At 42.5% G+C, this 20,740-nt stretch overlaps 2 pseudogenes; one reads left to right on the top strand and one right to left on the bottom strand.

Moving 5' to 3' along the window:
* Window positions 1-17,783: 17,783 nt before the first annotated feature.
* On the bottom strand, window positions 17,784-17,903 carry LOC134912332 (5S ribosomal RNA; annotated as a pseudogene).
* A 2,281-nt stretch (window positions 17,904-20,184) lies between these two features.
* On the top strand, window positions 20,185-20,304 carry LOC134913153 (5S ribosomal RNA; annotated as a pseudogene).
* Window positions 20,305-20,740: the final 436 nt, after the last annotated feature.

The following is a 20,740-nucleotide window of genomic DNA, read 5'->3' as shown; positions in this document are numbered from 1 at the left end:
GGTTTTTTTTTATTTAGTAAAATATGCCCCATTTTAAAGATAGGGCATTTCAATTTGTTGCGCCTGCGCAGTGGCCGTTGGCAGGGGGTGTACACAGATGAGCTTCACTAAGTTGGGAGTACCAAGATGGCCTATGCTGTATATCTTTCTCTGTCATTGGTGGCATAACGGTGGAAGGCTCTAGTAGCCTATACACTGGCAGCTGGGCATGAGGAGAGAAAGGGAAGGAGTCTCGTGGAGGATGAGGAGAGGTTTTATAAAAGGAGCTGCAGATGGCAGGAGGACATAGAAACATAGAAACATAGAATTTGACGGCAGATAAGAACCACTGGGCCCATCTAGTCTGCCCCTTTTTTATTTTATCCTTTAGGCAATCTCAACCCTTTTTTAACCTTAATTCTTTGTAAGGATATTCATATGCCTGTCCCAAGCATGTTTAAATTGCCCTACAGTCTTAGCCTCTACCACCTCTGATGGGAGGCTATTCCACTTATCCACTACCCTTTCTGTGAAGTAATTTTTCCTTAAATTTCCCCTGAACCTCCCCCCCTCCAGTCTCAATGTATGCCCTCGAGTTCTAATACTTCTTTTCCTTTGAAGAATGTTTCCCTCCTGAACTTTGTTAAGACCCTTGATATATTTGAAAGTTTCTATCATATCCCCCCTTTCCCTTCTCTCCTCCAAACTATACATGTTAAGATCTTTTAGCCTTTCCGGGTAAGGTTTGTGATGTAGGCCATGCACCATTTTAGTTGCCCTTCTTTGTACACTCTCTAATGTATTTATATCCTTCTGGAGATAGGGTCTCCAGAACTGGACACAGTATTCCAGATGGGGCCGTACCAATGACCTATACAGTGGCATTATCACTTCTTTTTTCCTGCTACTGATTCCTCTCCCCATGCAACCAAGCATCTGACTTGCCTTTCTCATTGCTTTGTTGTATTGCTTTCCTGCCTTCAAGTCACTTGAAATAGTGACTCCTAAATCTCTTTCCTCCTCAGTAGTTTCCATTATAGTATCCTTGATACTATACTTAGCCTTTGGGTTTTTGAGACCCAAGTGCATGATTTTGCATTTTTTAGCATTAAACTGTAGTTGCCACGTTCTTGACCATTTCTCAAGCCTACCTAGGTCATTAATCATTTGTTTGACCCCTCCCGGTGTGTCTACCCTGTTGCATATCTTTGTATCATCTGCAAAAAGGCATATCTTCCCTTCAATACCATCTGCAATGTCACCAACAAAGATATTAAAGAGAACTGGACCAAGTACAGATCCCTGGGGTACTCCACTGGTAACATTTCCCTCCATAGATTGCACTCCATTAACTACGACTGTGTGTTTCCTATCCTGCAACCAGGTTCTTATCCATTTAACTGATTTATAATCCACCCCCAGGCTTTCAAGTTTATTTAGCAGTCTGCGATGTGGGACAGTGTCAAATGCCTTACTAAAGTCTAGATATGCTACATCTACAGCTCCCCCTTGATCTATTATTTTCATCACAGAGTCAAAAAAGTCAATAAGATTTTGTTTGGCATGATCTCCCACCAGTAAATCCATGCTGTTTTGGATCCTGTAAGTTGTTTGATTTAAGATATTCCACTACTCTTTCTTTTAATAGTTTTTCCATTACTTTCCCTACTACTGATGTAAGGCTTACTGGTCTGTAGTTACTTGCTTCTTCCTTGCTTCCACTTTTGTGCAGTGGAACTACATTTGCTCTTTTCCAGTCCTCTGGAATAGCACCTGTATTTAGTGACTGGTTAAATAATTCTGTTAAAGGTGTAACCAGCACATCTTTTAGCTCATTGAGTATCCTTGGGTGTATCCCATCTGGTCCCATTGATTTATCCACTTTTAGTTTTGAAAGTTCTGTTAGGACCTTCTCCTCTGTAAATGTATTTTCATCTACCTTATTTTTATGAATGTCCTTAAAACTTAACTGTGGCCCCATCCCTTCTTTTGTAGTAAATACTGAGCAAAAATAATTATTTAGGTGATCTGCTATTGCCTTGTCTCCCTCCACCAAATGCCCACTCTCTGTCTTAAGTCTTATTATTCCTCCATTTGATTTTCTCCTTTCACTTATATACTTTGTCAAAGTCAGAAAAATATCTCTATGCACACTACCATATTTGCACCTCACACAGGTCCGTGCTGCGCATGCGTACGCTCTCCCGTACGTGCGCATACTCACAGTCGCGGGCACCCGCAGGCGCACGGTATGCGTATTTACGGTAGAGTTTATGTGATCGTAGCGTGCGACTCAATCGTTACATATTTTCACTATATAATGTATTTTGTAGATCATGGTCCCTTTGATAGATTCTGAAAGTTTGGTTAATATAGAATGTTCGTGAACAGAGAAATCCCTCTTTGTTTGATACGAAGGGTCAGACAGGAGTAATACAGTGGTGTTTGGTACCCATCGGAAGAGTATTTAAATAGCAATATTCCGGTGTTGGTTTGAAGCAGATTAATCGCTCGTGCGAATAGTTATGGACATAAGAAGTTTATGAACATTTACTGTATTTGCACTTACTTATCCATGCGGCGGGAAACCCAGTTTCCCTCCCACCTGAGCTGTTGGAAATAGTCACGGCCCACCTGTATGAATCAACCTATGACCTTTTGTTATAATGCGAGGAGGAATTCCTGTGTCCAATGAACAATGAGATTGTAGGGACCATTGAATTGCATTGTGTGTGGGGCATAAATAGACAGGCCGATCACATCCAGCTCTCACTCTTCAACGGTTATCATTGCTGAAAATCGGGAGCTGGATGTCCAGAGGCGCATGCGATCGTTTCCTTTGTGCGTAAGTTTTTCTCCGCAACTATATTGATCTTCTTGTTATTGTGGGCCAATTTCTCTCTCTCTCTCTCTTCTCCTCTTTCTCTCTTATTTTCCCTTAAATAGTAATTGTATTGTATTTCCTGTGTAGTTATCTGGTTAGGTAGTCTATGTTATATTGTAGTGTATGATTTGTATTTGTATTAATTCTTTTGCAAGTATATCATTCATAATATACATATATTAGGCGTTGGACCCTAAGCCCAGGTATCTGTGTATTTCTTATAGTGTTAAGTATTCTCAGAGCGTCGGTGACGCTAGAACAGCTTTAAAGGTAATAAGGTTATACTGTGTTGCATTTACACTCGATCATTACACTAAGGTTTTACTGCACAATACACTGTTTATGGTTTAGATACAAAGGTTTAACATTGTGAGCGTCAGCGCCGCTGGTGATCTCCTCGTGGTCCCGAGCGTCCGCTACGCTATAGCGAATCATTAAGTTAGTCGGCAGCCAATAGCGTGCCTGCCTGTGATCTCTTGGCCGTGAGCGAACGTGACGCTTGAGCGTCTCGACTACGGCTAAGCGATTGTTACGCAACGTGCGTACCCTTACGGTACTTCATACGTAGATAGCGTACAGTGTTCTTAGACCTCATAAAGGGTATTATATAAGATAAATATTTAGCTTTATCAATTGCGGGCTCGTCCTGTCCTTCACACATCTGCACTAGGTAATTTCAGCAGACATTATCCAGCAGCAAAGGGCGGGAGATCATATTCCTCGTAGTGCTGTTTGGATAAGCGTCTGCTTCTCTTAGTAAAGGGTGCTGAAGGAATCCGGGAACCGGAGGTAAGAACAAAACGATAGTGTCCTTTTAAAACTGTTTATTTCTGTCTTGCGTACACACGCACGCATATCTGCATTTCTTTTCATTCGTGTATTTTCATATATCACTCTCCTGTTTGCCAGTTTTATAGTTGATAAACGTGCTAAGAGAGATTTGCCGCTATTTCATAGTTTAAGAGTAAAGGTAATATAGTTAAAGTATAGACAAACACAGCTGTGCCTGAGAGACAAGGCGAAGTCAGTGTGGTGCGCGGTAGATGATAAAGGATCATCTACATTGATAAACGTATAAATTGTGTTACGGTGGATCTTTGCTTTGCGTACACGTGTCTCTAACAAAGGACTGAGACTTGCGTACGCAACCCAAGGGCCGACGCACGCAGCGTATATTACGCAACGGAGTGTACGGGTACGCCCACGTAACTCAAATCACAAGTGTTAATTTTTTTTCAACGCGATAAATAGCGCAACGCGGTAAATAACGCAAGGCGATAAATCGCGCAAATCTATTTTAACATTCGAAATTTAAATTAACAGATCCTTCTCCTAATTGGTAACACATCTAGTCTAAAGAAAATGTCTGCGCAGAAATAGAAATAGAAACAAAAGTGTATATGTGGTGAGTGAGTGTTTGTTTTTACAATTTTTGAGGTTGAACCACAAGAAAAGTCGAGTTCTCGTGAGGTACATACGTGTAAGTGATGTACATGGTGGCTAGGGAGGCATCCCTGGTTAAAACATACAATTTGAGCATTAGAGTATAGCAGACCAGGAGGTCATACTGTAACAGACCAGGAGGTCATAGCAGACCAGCAGGTTCAGGTACAGTGGACAAGGAAGTCCGCTATACAGTCCACAGGCACAACACCTAAAAGGGTTGGTGCAACACCCATATAGGCCATACAAGCTCTGGCTGAAGGAATTCGCAGCCGTAATTTTCGATTCCACTGGTCGCTCCGTACATAAGATTAGTTGCTTATGTGCTGAACGATTGTACCGCACGTAATTGTGTACATTAGTAAACCTGACCGGTACTATTTGTGTGCGAAGGTCATAAACGCTATTTGTACATTCTAACGTGATTTGTGTAATTTTTTTTATTTTAAGGGAGGTTCGCTGCTCACTCAGGAACTATCCAACAACCGATACTTGCTGGGGAACGCGCCCCAGTAAATAAAGGTTCACAGGGGCCCTAGGTTGGGTACAACAGCTCTGGATACAGTGATTGTGTTACTGGCCAACGTGGGCGAGAAGTGAGTGGGGTACTCGGTAAACCGCCACCGTCAGCCTATTTTGAACATTTTGGTTTGCGTAAGGGTTGGCTGAATAAAGCAACACCTTCGAACTATGGGGGCCACTTGTTCAGGTAGGGGGCGATCAACCTCGGTTCGGGTTGATTCAGTGAACCGACCAGTCGGGTCGGCAAGGTACGTAATGTGTGAGAAATACGGAAGTCACACAGAAGCTTTATGTGATGAATGGGAGAGAATGACGGTACATGACGGGGAGAAATTCCCAAGAGTAGGTAGCTTCAGCACAGAAGTGTTAACGAATTTAAGGAGAAGGATATGTCTCATTAAATCAGCAAAGAGACGAATCAAGCATTATGATTACTTGCAGTTGTGGCAACAGGAGGGTGACATACAGAGAGGATTGGCTCAGGCGGCGGGATCTGGCTCAATCAGAAAACTGATAGCCACGGCCCCACCGCCACCATACATATCAGGAGAGAAATTGGTTGCGGAGAATGACGCACTAAGGTGTAACACACAAACACTTAGCAACTGTATTAATGTTAAAGATAATGTTAACCAATTAACCAATGCAAGTATTAACCCGTGCAAGTTGTACCCTGTTTTGAACTTTCCTCAGGAGTGTGATCAAGAGGACGAATCGGCAACAATTTCAGCGCTCTCTCTAGCAGCCACCATAGCAGAGACCACAGTAGGCACAGCTCCACCCCCGAGATTAGTAACAAAGGCCCCTAGCGGAGGGATAGGTGAGGTCGTATCAACGGGTAAGTACGGCACCATACACTATGCTGAAACTATTTCACCACAGCCTGTAGAATCTACACAGAATGAGGTTGTTAGGGTTAATCCTGTTAAGGTAATAGTAGTTCCAAATGGGAAAACAGACACTTCAGGAGTCACTCCTGTTAGGAACATTGCCATGTACAGCCCATTTTCCCGAATGGAATTAAGGACCATAGTGTCGGAATTCCCTGACCCTAGAAAAGACTTAGTTGCCAGCCAAAAATACATCAGAGATCTAGGTAACACTGTAGAGCCCAACAACAAAGACTGGCAGATATTGCTGAGAGCATGTTTACCCTCCAATGTTGACGCAGCTCAATTTTTAGCTGACTGTGGATTAGATCAAGATGTACCTCTTACAGATGTGTACAACAAAGACAATGTAAAAAGAATAAGTTTACAGTTAAAGGAGTATTTCCCAGCCGTAGTTAAATGGAACAAAATATTCTCCATTAAACAGAAGGAGTCAGAAACAGCTGCAGAGTATTTTCACAGAGCATTATCAGAAATGGCAAAATACACAGGCATAGAGGACATTAAAACAAACATAAACCATCGAGAAGTAGCAGTATCGGTACTGATGGATGGTTTAAAAGAATCATTGAAGACTAGGGTACAGACCACACAACCATGTTGGCGAGGTCTGTCTGTGGCTACTTTGAGAGAGGATGCTATTGATCACGATAGGAACATCACCAGACACAGGGAACAACAAGGTGATAAGTTAATGGCAGTAAGTATACAGGCCCTGACCACAAGGCAGCCTTTGTTTATATCACCAAACCCTGTGGGTAAGTCAAATGTGGTTACTTGTTATTCTTGTCATAAACAGGGACACATGGCACGAGATTGTAGAGTGAAGAATTCACGAAACTCATACCAACCCCCTAGACAACGACACGACACACGACATTGGGAGCAGGGTCCGCAGAAACGGAGTTATGAGCCACATGCAGGGGAAACAAAAAGATACCCCCCGAACAGAGACTGGCAAGCCTCTGGTAGCTCCCAATTAACTCCATCACAAGTAGTTGCTGCCAGCGGGATTCAGGGAGGTCACCATACCCAATAGGGGTGTGGCCATACCTGTAATCTGCAGCCAGTAAAATTGATTGCAAGCCTTGGAAGTGAGCCAGAAATTGCAATCAATGTAGCTGGTAAATCATTAAACTTTCTTGTAGACACAGGGGCGGCCAAATCAGTGATAAATTCGACAGTGGGCATGAGAACCACTGGTAAGACAATTCCAGCCATAGGGGTAACGGGAGTAGTCCAGCACTACCCTGTTAGCAAACCAGCCGAGATTACAATAGGGCCTTTACATACCAAGCATTCCTTTTTGCTGGCTGCATCGGCACCGACTAATCTCCTGGGAAGAGACTTACTGTGTAAAATGGGGTGCGTCATTTATTGTACTCCTGAAGGTGTATTCTTGGACATACCTGAGAATCACGCTCAGGAAGTGCGAGACATGTTAGACTCCCCGTCAAAAGTAATGTCACATACCATTATGACAAATAGGACTCCCTCCCAAGTAGAAGAAATGACATCTCAGATACCAGAGTCACTTTGGACTAAAGATGGACAGGACACTGGATTAATGGCAAACGTAGCTCCGGTAGTTGTACAAGTAAAAGATGGTAGGATAGCTCCAAAAATCCCACAGTACCCTCTGAAGCCAGAGGTGGAGTTAGGAGTGTATCCCGTAATAGAGCGCTTGCTACAACAGGGCATTCTGGTAAGAACGTCCAGCACTGCCAATAGTCCCATCTTCCCTGTTAAAAAGAGTGGGGGGAGGGGTTACCGGCTAGTGCAGGATCTAAGGGGGATTAACAAAATAGTTGAGAGTCAGTTCCCCGTAGTGCCAAATCCAGCTGTCATCCTAATGCAAATCCCTCCCACTGCGAAATTTTTCACTGTTATTGACCTCTGCTCCGCTTTCTTTTCGGTACCTCTGCACCCTGACAGTCAATATTTGTTTGCATTTACATACAGAGGAGTCCAATACACATGGACTCGATTACCACAAGGATTCATAGATAGTCCAAGTATATTTTCTCAGGCTTTGCATGATTGTTTACAGTCTTTCCAACCAGTGAGTGGATCAGTATTAATACAGTACGTGGATGATCTACTACTGTGTTCTGATTCATTGGAAGCATCCCTGAAGGATACGAAACAGCTCCTGTTTCATCTTTCAGACACAGGACACAAGGTTTCCAAAGACAAGTTGCAATTATGCCAAACTAAGGTAAAATATTTGGGACACTGTCTAACACAAGGACTGAGACACCTGACCGCTGATAGAATTCAAGCAATTAGAGACATGACTCTGCCACAAACCCAGCAACAGATCAGAACATTTTTAGGAATGTGTGGGTATTGCCGTAACTGGATCCCAGGGTTTTCCATTCTAGCGTTACCCTTGCAGGAAATGGTCTCCTCAAACAAACCTGATCGGATTTCGCATACAGACGAGTCTGAGACAGCATTTGAGAGACTTAAACAGTGCCTAACGCAGGCACCAGCATTGGGTATGCCAGACTATGGGAAACCCTTTGAACTATACGGAACAGAAAGTGCTGGTTGCGCGGCAGGCGTACTAACCCAAAAGCACGGTGATGCCAGCAGGCCGGTAGCATATTACAGCGCTCAGCTAGATACGGTAGCGCGATCCCTCCCCACATGCTTGCGAAGCGTTGCTGCGATAGCATTGCTAGTAACGAAAAGCGAAGACGTCGTGCTAGGTCACAACCTCACAATTCATACACCACATGCAGTGTCAGCCTTGTTAAATTCTGCCCAAACCAGACACGTCTCCTCAGCGCGGTTTACAAGATGGGAATTGGCACTAATGGCCCCCGTAAACATCACCATAAGGAGATGCAGTGCATTAAATCCTGCAACATATCTCCCAGGTGTGCCTGGACAGGCACAAAGGGTGGAGGATGAGAGTGGTGGGGAAGGAGAATTTAATACAAAGGAAGACACACATGATTGTATGGAATATTTGACCCAAAATTTTACCGCAAGGCCTGACATCAGTGACAACCCACTGGAAGATGTAGAACTTACGTTCTACACGGACGGTAGTTGTCATAGACAGTCAGACTCGGGAGACTTGTGTACTGGATACGCAGTCGTAGATGACCAAGGCACCATAGAAGCGGAACCGCTAGGCCCACCTCACTCAGCCCAGGTTGCTGAACTGGTCGCCCTAACCAGAGCATGTGAATTGGCTAAGGGCAAATCAGCCAATATCTACACCGATTCTAGATACGCATTCGGGGTAGTCCATGATTTCGGAGCCCTATGGCGCCTCAGAAATTTCATGACGGCAGCTGGTACACCGGTAGCGCATGCAGCTCACATAAAAAGGCTTCTAACAGCGATACAGGAACCCGACAGAGTGGCTGTTATCAAATGTAAAGCACACACATATAGCCAAGACCCAGTATCACTTGGTAACAGCCGAGCAGACGAAGCGGCTAAATTAGCAGCTGCTACCCCCAGACAGACAGACACCACACAACTGATGGTATTTAATACCATCAACACACAGAAGTTGTGTGAGATGCAAAATTTGTGTTCCACACAGGAAAAGGCAGTCTGGAAGGCAAAAGGATATGGCCAGGAGTCCTCAGGACTCTGGACGGATGGACACGGTAAACCAGTGGCCCCCAGAGCATACCTTCCATGTTTAGCTGAGGCAGCCCACGGGCTGACTCATCTGGGCAAGGAAGGGATGTGCAAGTTGGTAAGAGCATATTGGTGTGCCCCAGGATTTTCATCTCATGCGAGTAAAAGGGCAATGTCATGCCTTACCTGTCTGAGAAAGAACATCGGAAAAGCAATACCTACAGAACCATCTCATATCCCACCTGCCGGCGGCCCTTTCCAGGTAATACAGATTGACTTTATTCAATTACCCCCTTGTCGAAATTTGAAATATGTACTTGTTTGTATAGATGTTTTTTCAAATTGGGTCGAAGCATTTCCTGCGGCCACGAATACCGCTATGTTTACTGCTAAGAAAATTGTGCAGGAATTTGTATGTAGATATGGTATCCCTAGAATTATCGAAAGTGATAGGGGTACCCATTTTACAGGTGATGTCTTTCAAGGAATGTGTAAATTGATGGGAATTGATAGCAAGCTGCACACTCCATACCGTCCACAGGCGAGTGCGAAAGTGGAAAGAGTGAACAGCACTATTAAAAATAAACTGAGTAAAGTGATGGCAGAGACAGGATTGACATGGCCAGAAGCTTTACCCATTGTACTGTACAGCATCAGAACCACTCCCAGGTCCCCTCTTAATCTGTCTCCCTTTGAAATCTTGTTTGGTCGACAACCGCATGGTATGATTAACCCTCAGGATGATTTGAAGTGTAACAATGAAGTGACTGTAAAATACTTGATTAACATGAGTAAACAGTTAAGGAATCAAAATGATAATCTGAAGTTAGTGATTCCTGATTTACCAGATAGTAATTGTCATGACATTGAACCTGGGGATTATGTAATGATACGGAATTTTCTACGCTCAGGTTGCCTTATTGACAGATGGGAAGGACCATACCAGGTCCTTTTGACTAGCACTACAGCATTGAAGGTTGCTGAGAGAGAAACTTGGGTTCATTCGTCCCACTGTAAAAAGGTTGCTGATCCAGAGAGGCCCCGTGATAAGGAACAGACGGTAGAGGTTGTATCACTGGAGTGTCTGTTCTAGGAGGATTGAGGCGGCGCCTGAGCATTGCAAATCACAAGACTAAAAGCAGTTGTCGATCCCCTGTTCCCTTTTATTGTTTTTCTCCAACTTCCCATCCCCTCTCCCTCAAATTATTTTTTTCCCCCTTCTCATTCTTCTCCGTTTCCTCCTACAAGATGGACTTGCCCCAAGAGACTGTGATCCGGATTTTCCTGTTGACCATGATGTTGACCAGAGCAGTCTGTTCCGGCGAGAGTACCATGGAGGTCGAGAGAGGTTCTGGAATGGGTTCTGATGACAGAGATGGAGGCGTAGTTTTCCAAGAACAACATAATCAACAAGCAAAGGCGAGTATCAGAAAACGATCCGATAGCATTGACCATAGAAGGAATTGTGAAGGATTGTTAGTTGAAGAAAACTGTATCTGTCGGCTTTGTAACAATGTCATTGAGGATGGGTGCATAAAGAAATGCCAATCCAGTTTTAATATCCATATGGACCGGCATCCATTGAGTGACTATCACTCCTTAGTGGGTAGTGTGTTAAATAAAACAGATTGTTGGGTATGCTCTCAAGTACCTCAAGGTCATAGCAAATCAGGGCTAGTACCATTTCCTTTAACGTTAGGGGAGGTACTTGAGGTAAGTGGTGGGAGACCGGTGGACAGGAGGTTTAATATCTCCAGCCCTCCTAGTTTGAAGCTCCACCAATACCATGTGGATAGGTCCCTATTATGTTTTAACATCTCCAATCCCCGAAAGCCGGGAAATTGGGAAGTGTCATGGAGTAATCAAACCATGACCTTTTCACATAGAGCAGATAGAATGCCTACAGATACAGAGCTTATACGCCACATAGCCAGTAGAGGAAAATCTTTCCGGTATAGGTATACCTTAGGAAATAGGATTACGAGAGTTGGAGAGGTATCACCAGGATACTGTGCACATATCGTACAACCTGATACGTGTACTAAGCAGATGGAAGAATTAGGGTTAGGAGATTTCACATGGAAGGTGTGTAATATGGTTATGTCCTACTCCGTCCCATATGTTCTCCCCAATGATTCATATTTCAAATGCGGGAGAAAGGCGTATAAGTGGCTTGCCCCAAACTCTGAAGGATTGTGTTATATTTGAAAAGTACTGCCTGAAGTAATGACTGTATCACATGACAAAATGAAAGACATACACCGTGTTGCCCAAACTCCTTATACTCACACCCATTACGAACACGTAGTTAAACGGCACCTGATAGAAAGAACAGAGCATCCGGCCTCTGACATGATCCATGAATCCACCGGGATTCAGTTTCTAATCGCGTTAGACATCACTCGCACCGCTAGAGGAGTGTTGAATTATAAATACATTTCTGCGCTCGCCAATTTGTTAGATAATATCACTGAAATGTATGATGACACGTTTAGGTATACTGGAAGGGAACTTCAAGCTTATAAAACAGAACTGGTACAGCATAGAATGGTTCTTAATTACCTCACAGCAGTGACAGGCGGATATTGTGTCACACTGGCAACACAATACGGCGTGAAATGTTGCACATATATTACGAATAGCACCGAGGACCCGGTCGAGGTCATAGACCAAAAGATGGACGATATTCTCCAACTGAAGTGGGAATTTCGCAGGAGACACAATCTCACTCTTGCTGCTGTAGGTAATGAGCTGACTGGTTGGGTGTCATGGTTGAACCCGCGAAATTGGTTCTCTGGTTTAGGAGACTGGGCTCAAGGAGTCATAATGGATGTTGGGAAGTTTCTCCTATGTATCTTAGGTGTTATCATAACGATTGGCTTGATATTTAGATGCGGTCAGGCTTTAATGAAGTGCAATCGTCGTACTAGGGTAATGAGTTTAAGGAGTGAGGAAACTGTAATTCCAATGGACTTGATTTATGACCCAAATGTAGAAACAATGATGTGATGAAAATGCGATTTCTACGGTCCGTTTCTTTCACCTGTTTTTCCGTTTCCTCCAAGGTAAAAAGACCCACTTGGACGAGGAATTTGATGAGCCGATATACAGACAACAGATGGATTAAAGAAGAAGTTTTGACAACCTGATACACAGATTTTTGATGAACTATGCCATGGATCCCCAGTTTCCCTAGAAATTTTAAAATTACGCTAGCCCAACACTTTTGTAAATCTATGGACATTGACAGCTTTTGCTCGCACCTTATGGGCAAAAGCACAAAGAAGACTGCATTCAACAGACACCAAACAAGACCTCAATCGACGAATGTACATTTACCTGACATAGAATACCACCGCATTTACCGTAATTATGTCTTTTCTTCATTTCTACAACCCTCAGGTAATGACACACATAGTCGATAGGGAATACAGGCACAGATAGCAGCAATCACATATCTCCCCCAATTCATGTATCATCAACTAAAATGTGCTCACCCATTTTGTTACAACCCAAGCCGAAAAGAGCTCGGTAAAGTTTGACAGCCCATCCACAGACCCGTACCACGGGATAAGAAGGAATTCAAATGTATACTTCGCAATACCTCGAAGCTTGATTTAAAACACGTACGGCACGATGATACATGACCCCCAAGCACGGATTCATACACACATACTTCTGCTATCTCACTAGGTCATACCCTTTTCCTACCTTCTCCTCTCCTCCCCTACCCAACCATGTAAATGTATTAACCCCTGACATATATTTTTCTCTTTTTGAAATGTTTTAGAAGGTGGCAGTTATTGTTGACTGCCAAAGGGTGGACTGTCAAAGTCAGAAAAATATCTCTATGCACACTACCATATTTGCACCTCACACAGGTCCGTGCTGCGCATGCGTACGGTATGCGTATTTACGGTAGAGTTTATGTGATCGTAGCGTGCGACTCAATCGTTACATATTTTCACTATATAATGTATTTTGTAGATCATGGTCCCTTTGATAGATTCTGAAAGTTTGGTTAATATAGAATGTTCGTGAACAGAGAAATCCCTCTTTGTTTGATACGAAGGGTCAGACAGGAGTAATACAGTGGTGTTTGGTACCCATCGGAAGAGTATTTAAATAGCAATATTCCGGTGTTGGTTTGAAGCAGATTAATCGCTCGTGCGAATAGTTATGGACATAAGAAGTTTATGAACATTTACTGTATTTGCACTTACTTATCCATGCGGCGGGAAACCCAGTTTCCCTCCCACCTGAGCTGTTGGAAATAGTCACGGCCCACCTGTATGAATCAACCTATGACCTTTTGTTATAATGCGAGGAGGAATTCCTGTGTCCAATGAACAATGAGATTGTAGGGACCATTGAATTGCATTGTGTGTGGGGCATAAATAGACAGGCCGATCACATCCAGCTCTCACTCTTCAACGGTTATCATTGCTGAAAATCGGGAGCTGGATGTCCAGAGGCGCATGCGATCGTTTTCTTTGTGCGTAAGTTTTTCTCCGCAACTATATTGATCTTCTTGTTATTGTGGGCCAATTTCTCTCTCTCTCTCTCTCTCTTCTCCTCTTTCTCTCTTATTTTCCCTTAAATAGTAATTGTATTGTATTTCCTGTGTAGTTATCTGGTTAGGTAGTCTATGTTATATTGTAGTGTATGATTTGTATTTGTATTAATTCTTTTGCAAGTATATCATTCATAATATATATATATTAGGCGTTGGACCCTAAGCCCAGGTATCTGTGTATTTCTTATAGTGTTAAGTATTCTCAGAGCGTCGGTGACGCTAGAACAGCTTTAAAGGTAATAAGGTTATACTGTGTTGCATTTACACTCGATCATTACACTAAGGTTTTACTGCACAATACACTGTTTATGGTTTAGATACAAAGGTTTAACATTGTGAGCGTCAGCGCCGCTGGTGATCTCCTCGTGGTCCCGAGCGTCCGCTACGCTATAGCGAATCATTAAGTTAGTTGGCAGCCAATAGCGTGCCTGCCTGTGATCTCTTGGCCGTGAGCGAACGTGACGCTTGAGCGTCTCGACTACGGCTAAGCGATTGTTACGCAACGTGCGTACCCTTACGGTACTTCATACGTAGATAGCGTACAGTGTTCTTAGACCTCATAAAGGGTATTATATAAGATAAATATTTAGCTTTATCAACTTAAAAAAAGTTTTGCCCCCTTTATCTACTGACTGGGCCATTTTCTCCTCAGCTTCTGCCTTTGCACGTCTGATCACTTTCTTAGCATCCTTCCGTCTGTCCAGATACACCTCTTTGTCGTTATTATTTTGAGTCTGTTTGTATTTCCTAAAAGCCATCTTTTTTGCTTTCACACTAGTTGATACTTCTTTTGTGAACCACACTGGCTTCCTTTTCCTGGTGCTTTTCCTAACCATTTTGATACAAAGGTCTGTTGCACTTAGCATTGCATTTTTCAGTTTTTTCCACCTCTCCTGCACTCCTTCCAAGTTCCTTCAGTCTGCCAATGAATCACTTAAACATCTCCTGATTTTTGCAAAGTCAGCATTTCTAAAATCCAACACCTTTGTTTTTGTGTGACAGGAGTTGGATCCTGTCTTTATACTAAACCATACTGCTTGATGATCACTGGATCCCAGGTGCTCACCCACATATTTATCAGATATCCTATCACCATTTGTAAGAATTAGATCTAATATTGAGTCTTTGCGAGTGGGCTCCCTCACCAATTGCTTGAGAGATGCTCCCTGTAAGGAATGTAAAAATTTGCCACTTGTAGCTGAACTTGCAAAAGACCCCTCCCAATTTACATCAGGTAAATTAAAGTCTCCCATGATTATGACTTCTCCCTTAGAGATGTCCAACAATAGGTTCCTGTCCAAATCCTGCCCCTGGCCTGGTGGTCTATAGATCACCCCAATGCGAATAATGTCCTTCTTCCCAGTTTCTATGGTGACCCAAAGGGCCTCAGTTTTGGCTTCAATATTTTGTATTAAAGTAGCATTTATGCTTTTTTTCACATATATTGCTACCCCTCCTCCTATTCTTCCTATTCTATCTTTCCTAAATAAATTGTATCCTGGTATAGCTAAGTCCCAGTCATGATTCTTATATTGCCACAAAATCCAGGTTATCCCTTGTCATTATTGCAATTAGCTCTGGAATTTTGTCTCCTAAGCTCCTAGCATTTGCACGCATAGCTTTAAGAATTTTGTCTGTGCATTTGTTATTAGTAGCCATGTCAAGAGCGTGCAAAATAAATGACAAGTTTATAGTTGAAATTACCTGTTTGGGGATGTTGCTCAGTATTTGTTTTCTTTTACTAATCGGTAATCATACTCTGTCCTTTACACCACATACTCTGTCCTTTACAGGACAGCCAGCGGTTCCCTGGGTATGAGGATGTGAGCACAGTGCGGTGCCTGAAGTGGGAGTAGATAGCCGACCCTGCGCCATGGAGAAAATCAAGACTCGGGAGGAGACATCCCCATCAGCGCAGTGCTGGGTGAGTTCTGACAGCCTTCCCCCCGTGTGCCCAGCTTCCCCTTCCACTGTGTGCCCAGTTCCCCCCTCCCACTGTGTGCCCAGCTCACCCCCCCTCCCGCTGTATGCTCGGCTCCCCCCCTCCCGCTATATTCTTGGCTCCCCCGTTCCTCCCCTCTGTGCTGTGTGCCTGCCCCCCCTACTGCTGTGTGCCATTGGTGGCCCCCACACACAGTCCTTTGGCACTATTTCCTCCTCGGTGGCTCAGCTGATCCTTAACAGCGGCTGCCGAGGAGCTACTCACTACAAACAGGAACCAGTGGAGCACTCTCACATAGCGCCATTTCAGTCCCTTCAGCGCTGCAGCAGCCATCTTTGGTATAGTGTCTCGTGGGATACTGATGGCAAATCACGTGAGACACTGTACCAGAGTCCGCCACTGCAGTGCTGAAGTGGCTGAGCCAGCACTGTGTCAGAGTGTTCCACGCTCTTCTAAGTAAGTAACGCTCCAGTGGGGGGGAAGTTGGGGGGCCCGCTCTCCCAGCTTTGTGGGTGGTGTTCTTTATTGGCTCCCCACACTTTCGGTAATGTTCCAGTTGGGGGAAGGGATTATCCGTGTGCAAATGGGGAAAGAAAAGACAACAAAAAATATTTTTTGGAAGCACTCTTCAAAATGAATTTATATAAACATGAACAAATTATTAATTTGAAGTAAACAGTGTACTGGTGAGTCATCTAAAACATAACATTTATTCTGTCTGTATATTAAATTAAAGACTATCTTGTCCAAGTTTAAAAATCTTGAATTTACCGATATTTCTGGGTTCAAGATGAAAGGTGGTGAAAATATAGGGTTAAGTGTCAGGATGCTATATCAAGAGCGCTTTATGTTCAACCTGTGATCCAAGTAAGAGTGAATAAAGTGATCATCCAAATGAGGCCCACAGTACCCAGTATTCCTAGGTGGTCTCCCATCCAAGTACTGACCAGGTCTATCCTATCAGCTTCCGAAATTGATCAGGATCGGGCAGGTTAAGGATAATGTAACCATGGGCAGATATTGAATATGATGCAAGAAGGAAGAGAGAACCTTCTGCTGTCTGTACTGGGCCTGGGGCCAAGGGGTAGATTGTTGGTCCCTGGGCTCTTCCAGATGAGAGAGTGTTGGAAAAGAGAGGCAAGATAATAGGAAATTGACCACTGAGAGTTATGATAGTACTGGTCCTTTCTTAGATTTGTGAAGGAAGATAGACACTTCTGCTTTCTGTTGTAACAGCAAAATGTACGCTGAAAGGAGCTGAGCTCTTATCAGCACTGCTGTCAATATTCGAGAGAAGGGTTTTTGGGAACCGCACTGGTCTGACAATAATTTTTGTATGAATAGAAATCTGAGTAAAGTCCTCTGAGAAACTGAAATTTGTATTATAGAATTGCTTCAGATTACGGTAACTGTGCATATAGAAAGATATTGTATCTTTTCAGATGCACAATATTTAGTTACCATTCAGTGGTGCTCCCATGAGTCAGAAATATGTTGAAAAAAATATGCCAAATAAAGAAAATGGAAAAATAAGTAGACTCTTTTTTGGGAGCACTCTACCTCAGAGGAACTATAGTATATCAATGTCTTATACTGGTAAAATCATGATTTTAATAGATTCTAAATAAAATATGTAGAATTGTCGGAGTTCAAAAAAGATGTATATGTGATTCAAGACTATTATGCAAAATATTTATTTCAATTAAAGTAAATAATTAGCAAAAAATCGCTATAGTATAGTGTAAGCCGGAGAAGCTAAGATTCTCAAAAAAGGAAGAGAAGGAAATCACCTTTTAGTCTCAGAAGTGTCCGTCACATAGGTATATGACCATCATTCATACTGCAAAAATCCCAAATGGAAAAAATGGTTGCAGAAAATTAAATCATAGGTCATGAGGGTCCGAGTACCTATCTGTGACTTTAAGATTGGGCAGCAAAATTTATTTGCAGTACCAGGATGTTCCAAGGTGGTCTCTCATCCGAGTACTAGTCCGGCCCTCCACTGCTTAGCTTCCAAGATCGGAAGAGATTGGGCATCTCCAGTGGGGTACGTCCGCAATTTCTTAAGCTAGCCCTTTCATTTGTCACCTTGATTTGGAAAAGGCATTGGTCATATTTTTAGCCAGAAAGAGGAACGGACACGCATATGCCAACCAGATTCAAAAGGTGCAGATTGGGTATAACAATTATATGGCAAGAAATTATTATGGCCATAAAAAACCAATCAGGGTAAATCCTTCCTTGTTTATATTGTACTGTACACCAGTCATTGATGAATAGATAATAAACTCATTCTTGGTTGTACTGTCTAAATAAGACAGAAATACACTTAATTCTTCACCAAATAAGATCCAAAATTACTACAAAGATTCCTTTATAGTTAAATGGGTCATCATCTATATCTTTCTTACAACCAAAGATCCACCATTGGTATATGTATACCTGAGGTATACAGTTGAAAGTAAATGTTACAATAACAAGGTATTCCAAAAATGGTCTCCCATCCAAGCACCAACCCTGTGTATCACTATGCAGCAGTCACATTCAGATGCAGTTATGCACCATTAGTGGGATATGTCCACAATTGTATGCTTAACACTGATTGGTATAATTACCCTCAATTAGTGAGTAACCAGGTAGCTCATTAATGATTTCTGCAGAGATGGATTAGGTGCATTTGATACCTAGTATACAGATTTAAACCAGGTGTTGCTCAACACGATTTTAGATTTCAAAAAAGCATATGTTTTCACAATAAATAATAAATGGATGAGTAAACCATCTAGGTGTACCTCTACAGAATATGCAGTTGGTATTAATGCTGCAGCATGTAGCGTATTCTGTTGTGAGAGGAGTATGTGGTCAGAAATACAGCAGGTGTCAACCTACAGGGCAAAGAAATCATCAATCATTCTATAGTGATCAAAAAAAGCTTAACAGGCTTAATAATTGATCAAGCCTATCAGCGAAACGTACGTCAGGACCATGGTCACGTGGTGCGCACACGCGACCTAGAAGCCGTAGCATTAGAGCCTGTCACCAGGCAACCACAGAAGCCGCGGAAGCTAGCGGCTCTATCCACCTGCCGGAGCTCAATCACGGGCACAACAGTGACAGGTATCCGCCCGAATCACCCCCTACTGTCTGGATCTCACTTGCGGACACACACAGCGGGAGGTAGCGGCACTCCCCCCACCCGCTGGAGCTCAACTGTGGGCAGGAGTAGCGGGGATTAGCAGCATCCATCCCGCTACCTATACCTTCATCATCCGCACCAGAAAACCTGGGGACATCAAAACTCTACAGCCTGGTATCGTATGTAACACCAGAATACCTGGTTCAAATATAACAGCATCTGTCATTTTTATACACTCAGTATCCTTACCTAGGGTGATTAGCTAATAGTCTTCTGCCACATTCCTGTTTAGTGGCAATGCTATTATAAGCTGGTATATTATTAAGCCTGTTAAGCTTTTTTTGATCACTATAGAATGATTGATGATTTCTTTGCCCTGTAGGTTGACACCTGCTGTATTTCTGACCACATACTCCTCTCACAACAGAATACACTACATGCTGCAGCATTAATACCAACTGCATATTCTGTAGAGGTACACCTAGATGGTTTACTCATCCATTTATTATTTATTGTGAAAACATATGCTTTTTTGAAATCTAAAATCGTGTTGAGCAACACCTGGTTTAAATCTGTATACTAGGTATCAAATGCACCTAATCCATCTCTGCAGAAATCATTAATGAGCTACCTGGTTACTCACTAATTGAGGGTAATTATACCAATCAGTGTTAAGCATACAATTGTGGACGTATCCCACTAATGGTGCATAACTGCATCTGAATGTGACTGCTGCATAGTGATACACAGGGTTGGTGCTTGGATGGGAGACCATTTTTGGAATACCTTGTTATTGTAACATTTACTTTCAACTGTATACCTCAGGTATACATATACCAATGGTGGATCTTTGGTTGTAAGAAAGATATAGATGATGACCCATTTAACTATAAAGGAATCTTTGTAGTAATTTTGGATCTTATTTGGTGAAGAATTAAGTGTATTTCTGTCTTATTTAGACAGTACAACCAAGAATGAGTTTATTATCTATTCATCAATGACTGGTGTACAGTACAATATAAACAAGGAAGTATTTACCCTGATTGTTTTTTTATGGCCATAATAATTTCTTGCCATATAATTGTTATACCCAATCTGCACCTTTTGAATCTGGTTGGCATATGCGTGTCCGTCCCTCTTTCTGGCTAAAAATATGACCAATGCCTTTTCCAAATCAAGGTGACAAATGAAAGGGCTAGCTTAAGAAATTGCAGACATACCCCACTGGAGATGCCCAATCTCTTCCGATCTTGGAAGCTAAGCAGTGGAGGGCCGGACTAGTACTCGGATGGGAGACCACCTTGGAACATCCTGGTACTGCAAATAAGTTTTGCTGCCCAATCTTTAAGTCACAGATAGGTACTCGGACCCTCATGACCTATGATTTAATTTTCTGCAACCATTTTTTTCCATTTGGGATTTTTGCAGTATGAATGATGGTCATATACCTATGTGACGGACACTTCTGAGACTAAAAGGTGATTTCCTTCTCTTCCTTTTTTGAGAATCTTAGCTTCTCCGGCTTACACTATACTATAGCGATTTTTTGCTAATTATTTACTTTAATTGATATAAATATTTTGCATAATAGTCTTGAATCACATATACATCTTTTTTGAACTCCGACAATTCTACATATTTTATTTAGAATCTATTAAAATCATGATTTTACCAGTATAAGACATTGATATACTATAGTTCCTCTGAGGTAGAGTGCTCCCAAAAAAGAGTCTACTTCTTTTTCCATTTTCTTTATTTGGCA

The sequence above is a fragment of the Pseudophryne corroboree genome, chromosome 4, assembly GCF_028390025.1.
Source record: "Pseudophryne corroboree isolate aPseCor3 chromosome 4, aPseCor3.hap2, whole genome shotgun sequence".
Classification (NCBI taxonomy): Eukaryota; Metazoa; Chordata; class Amphibia; order Anura; family Myobatrachidae; genus Pseudophryne; species Pseudophryne corroboree.
Note: the sequence above shows the minus strand (reverse complement) of the source record. Positions and strands in the feature narration are given on the sequence as shown.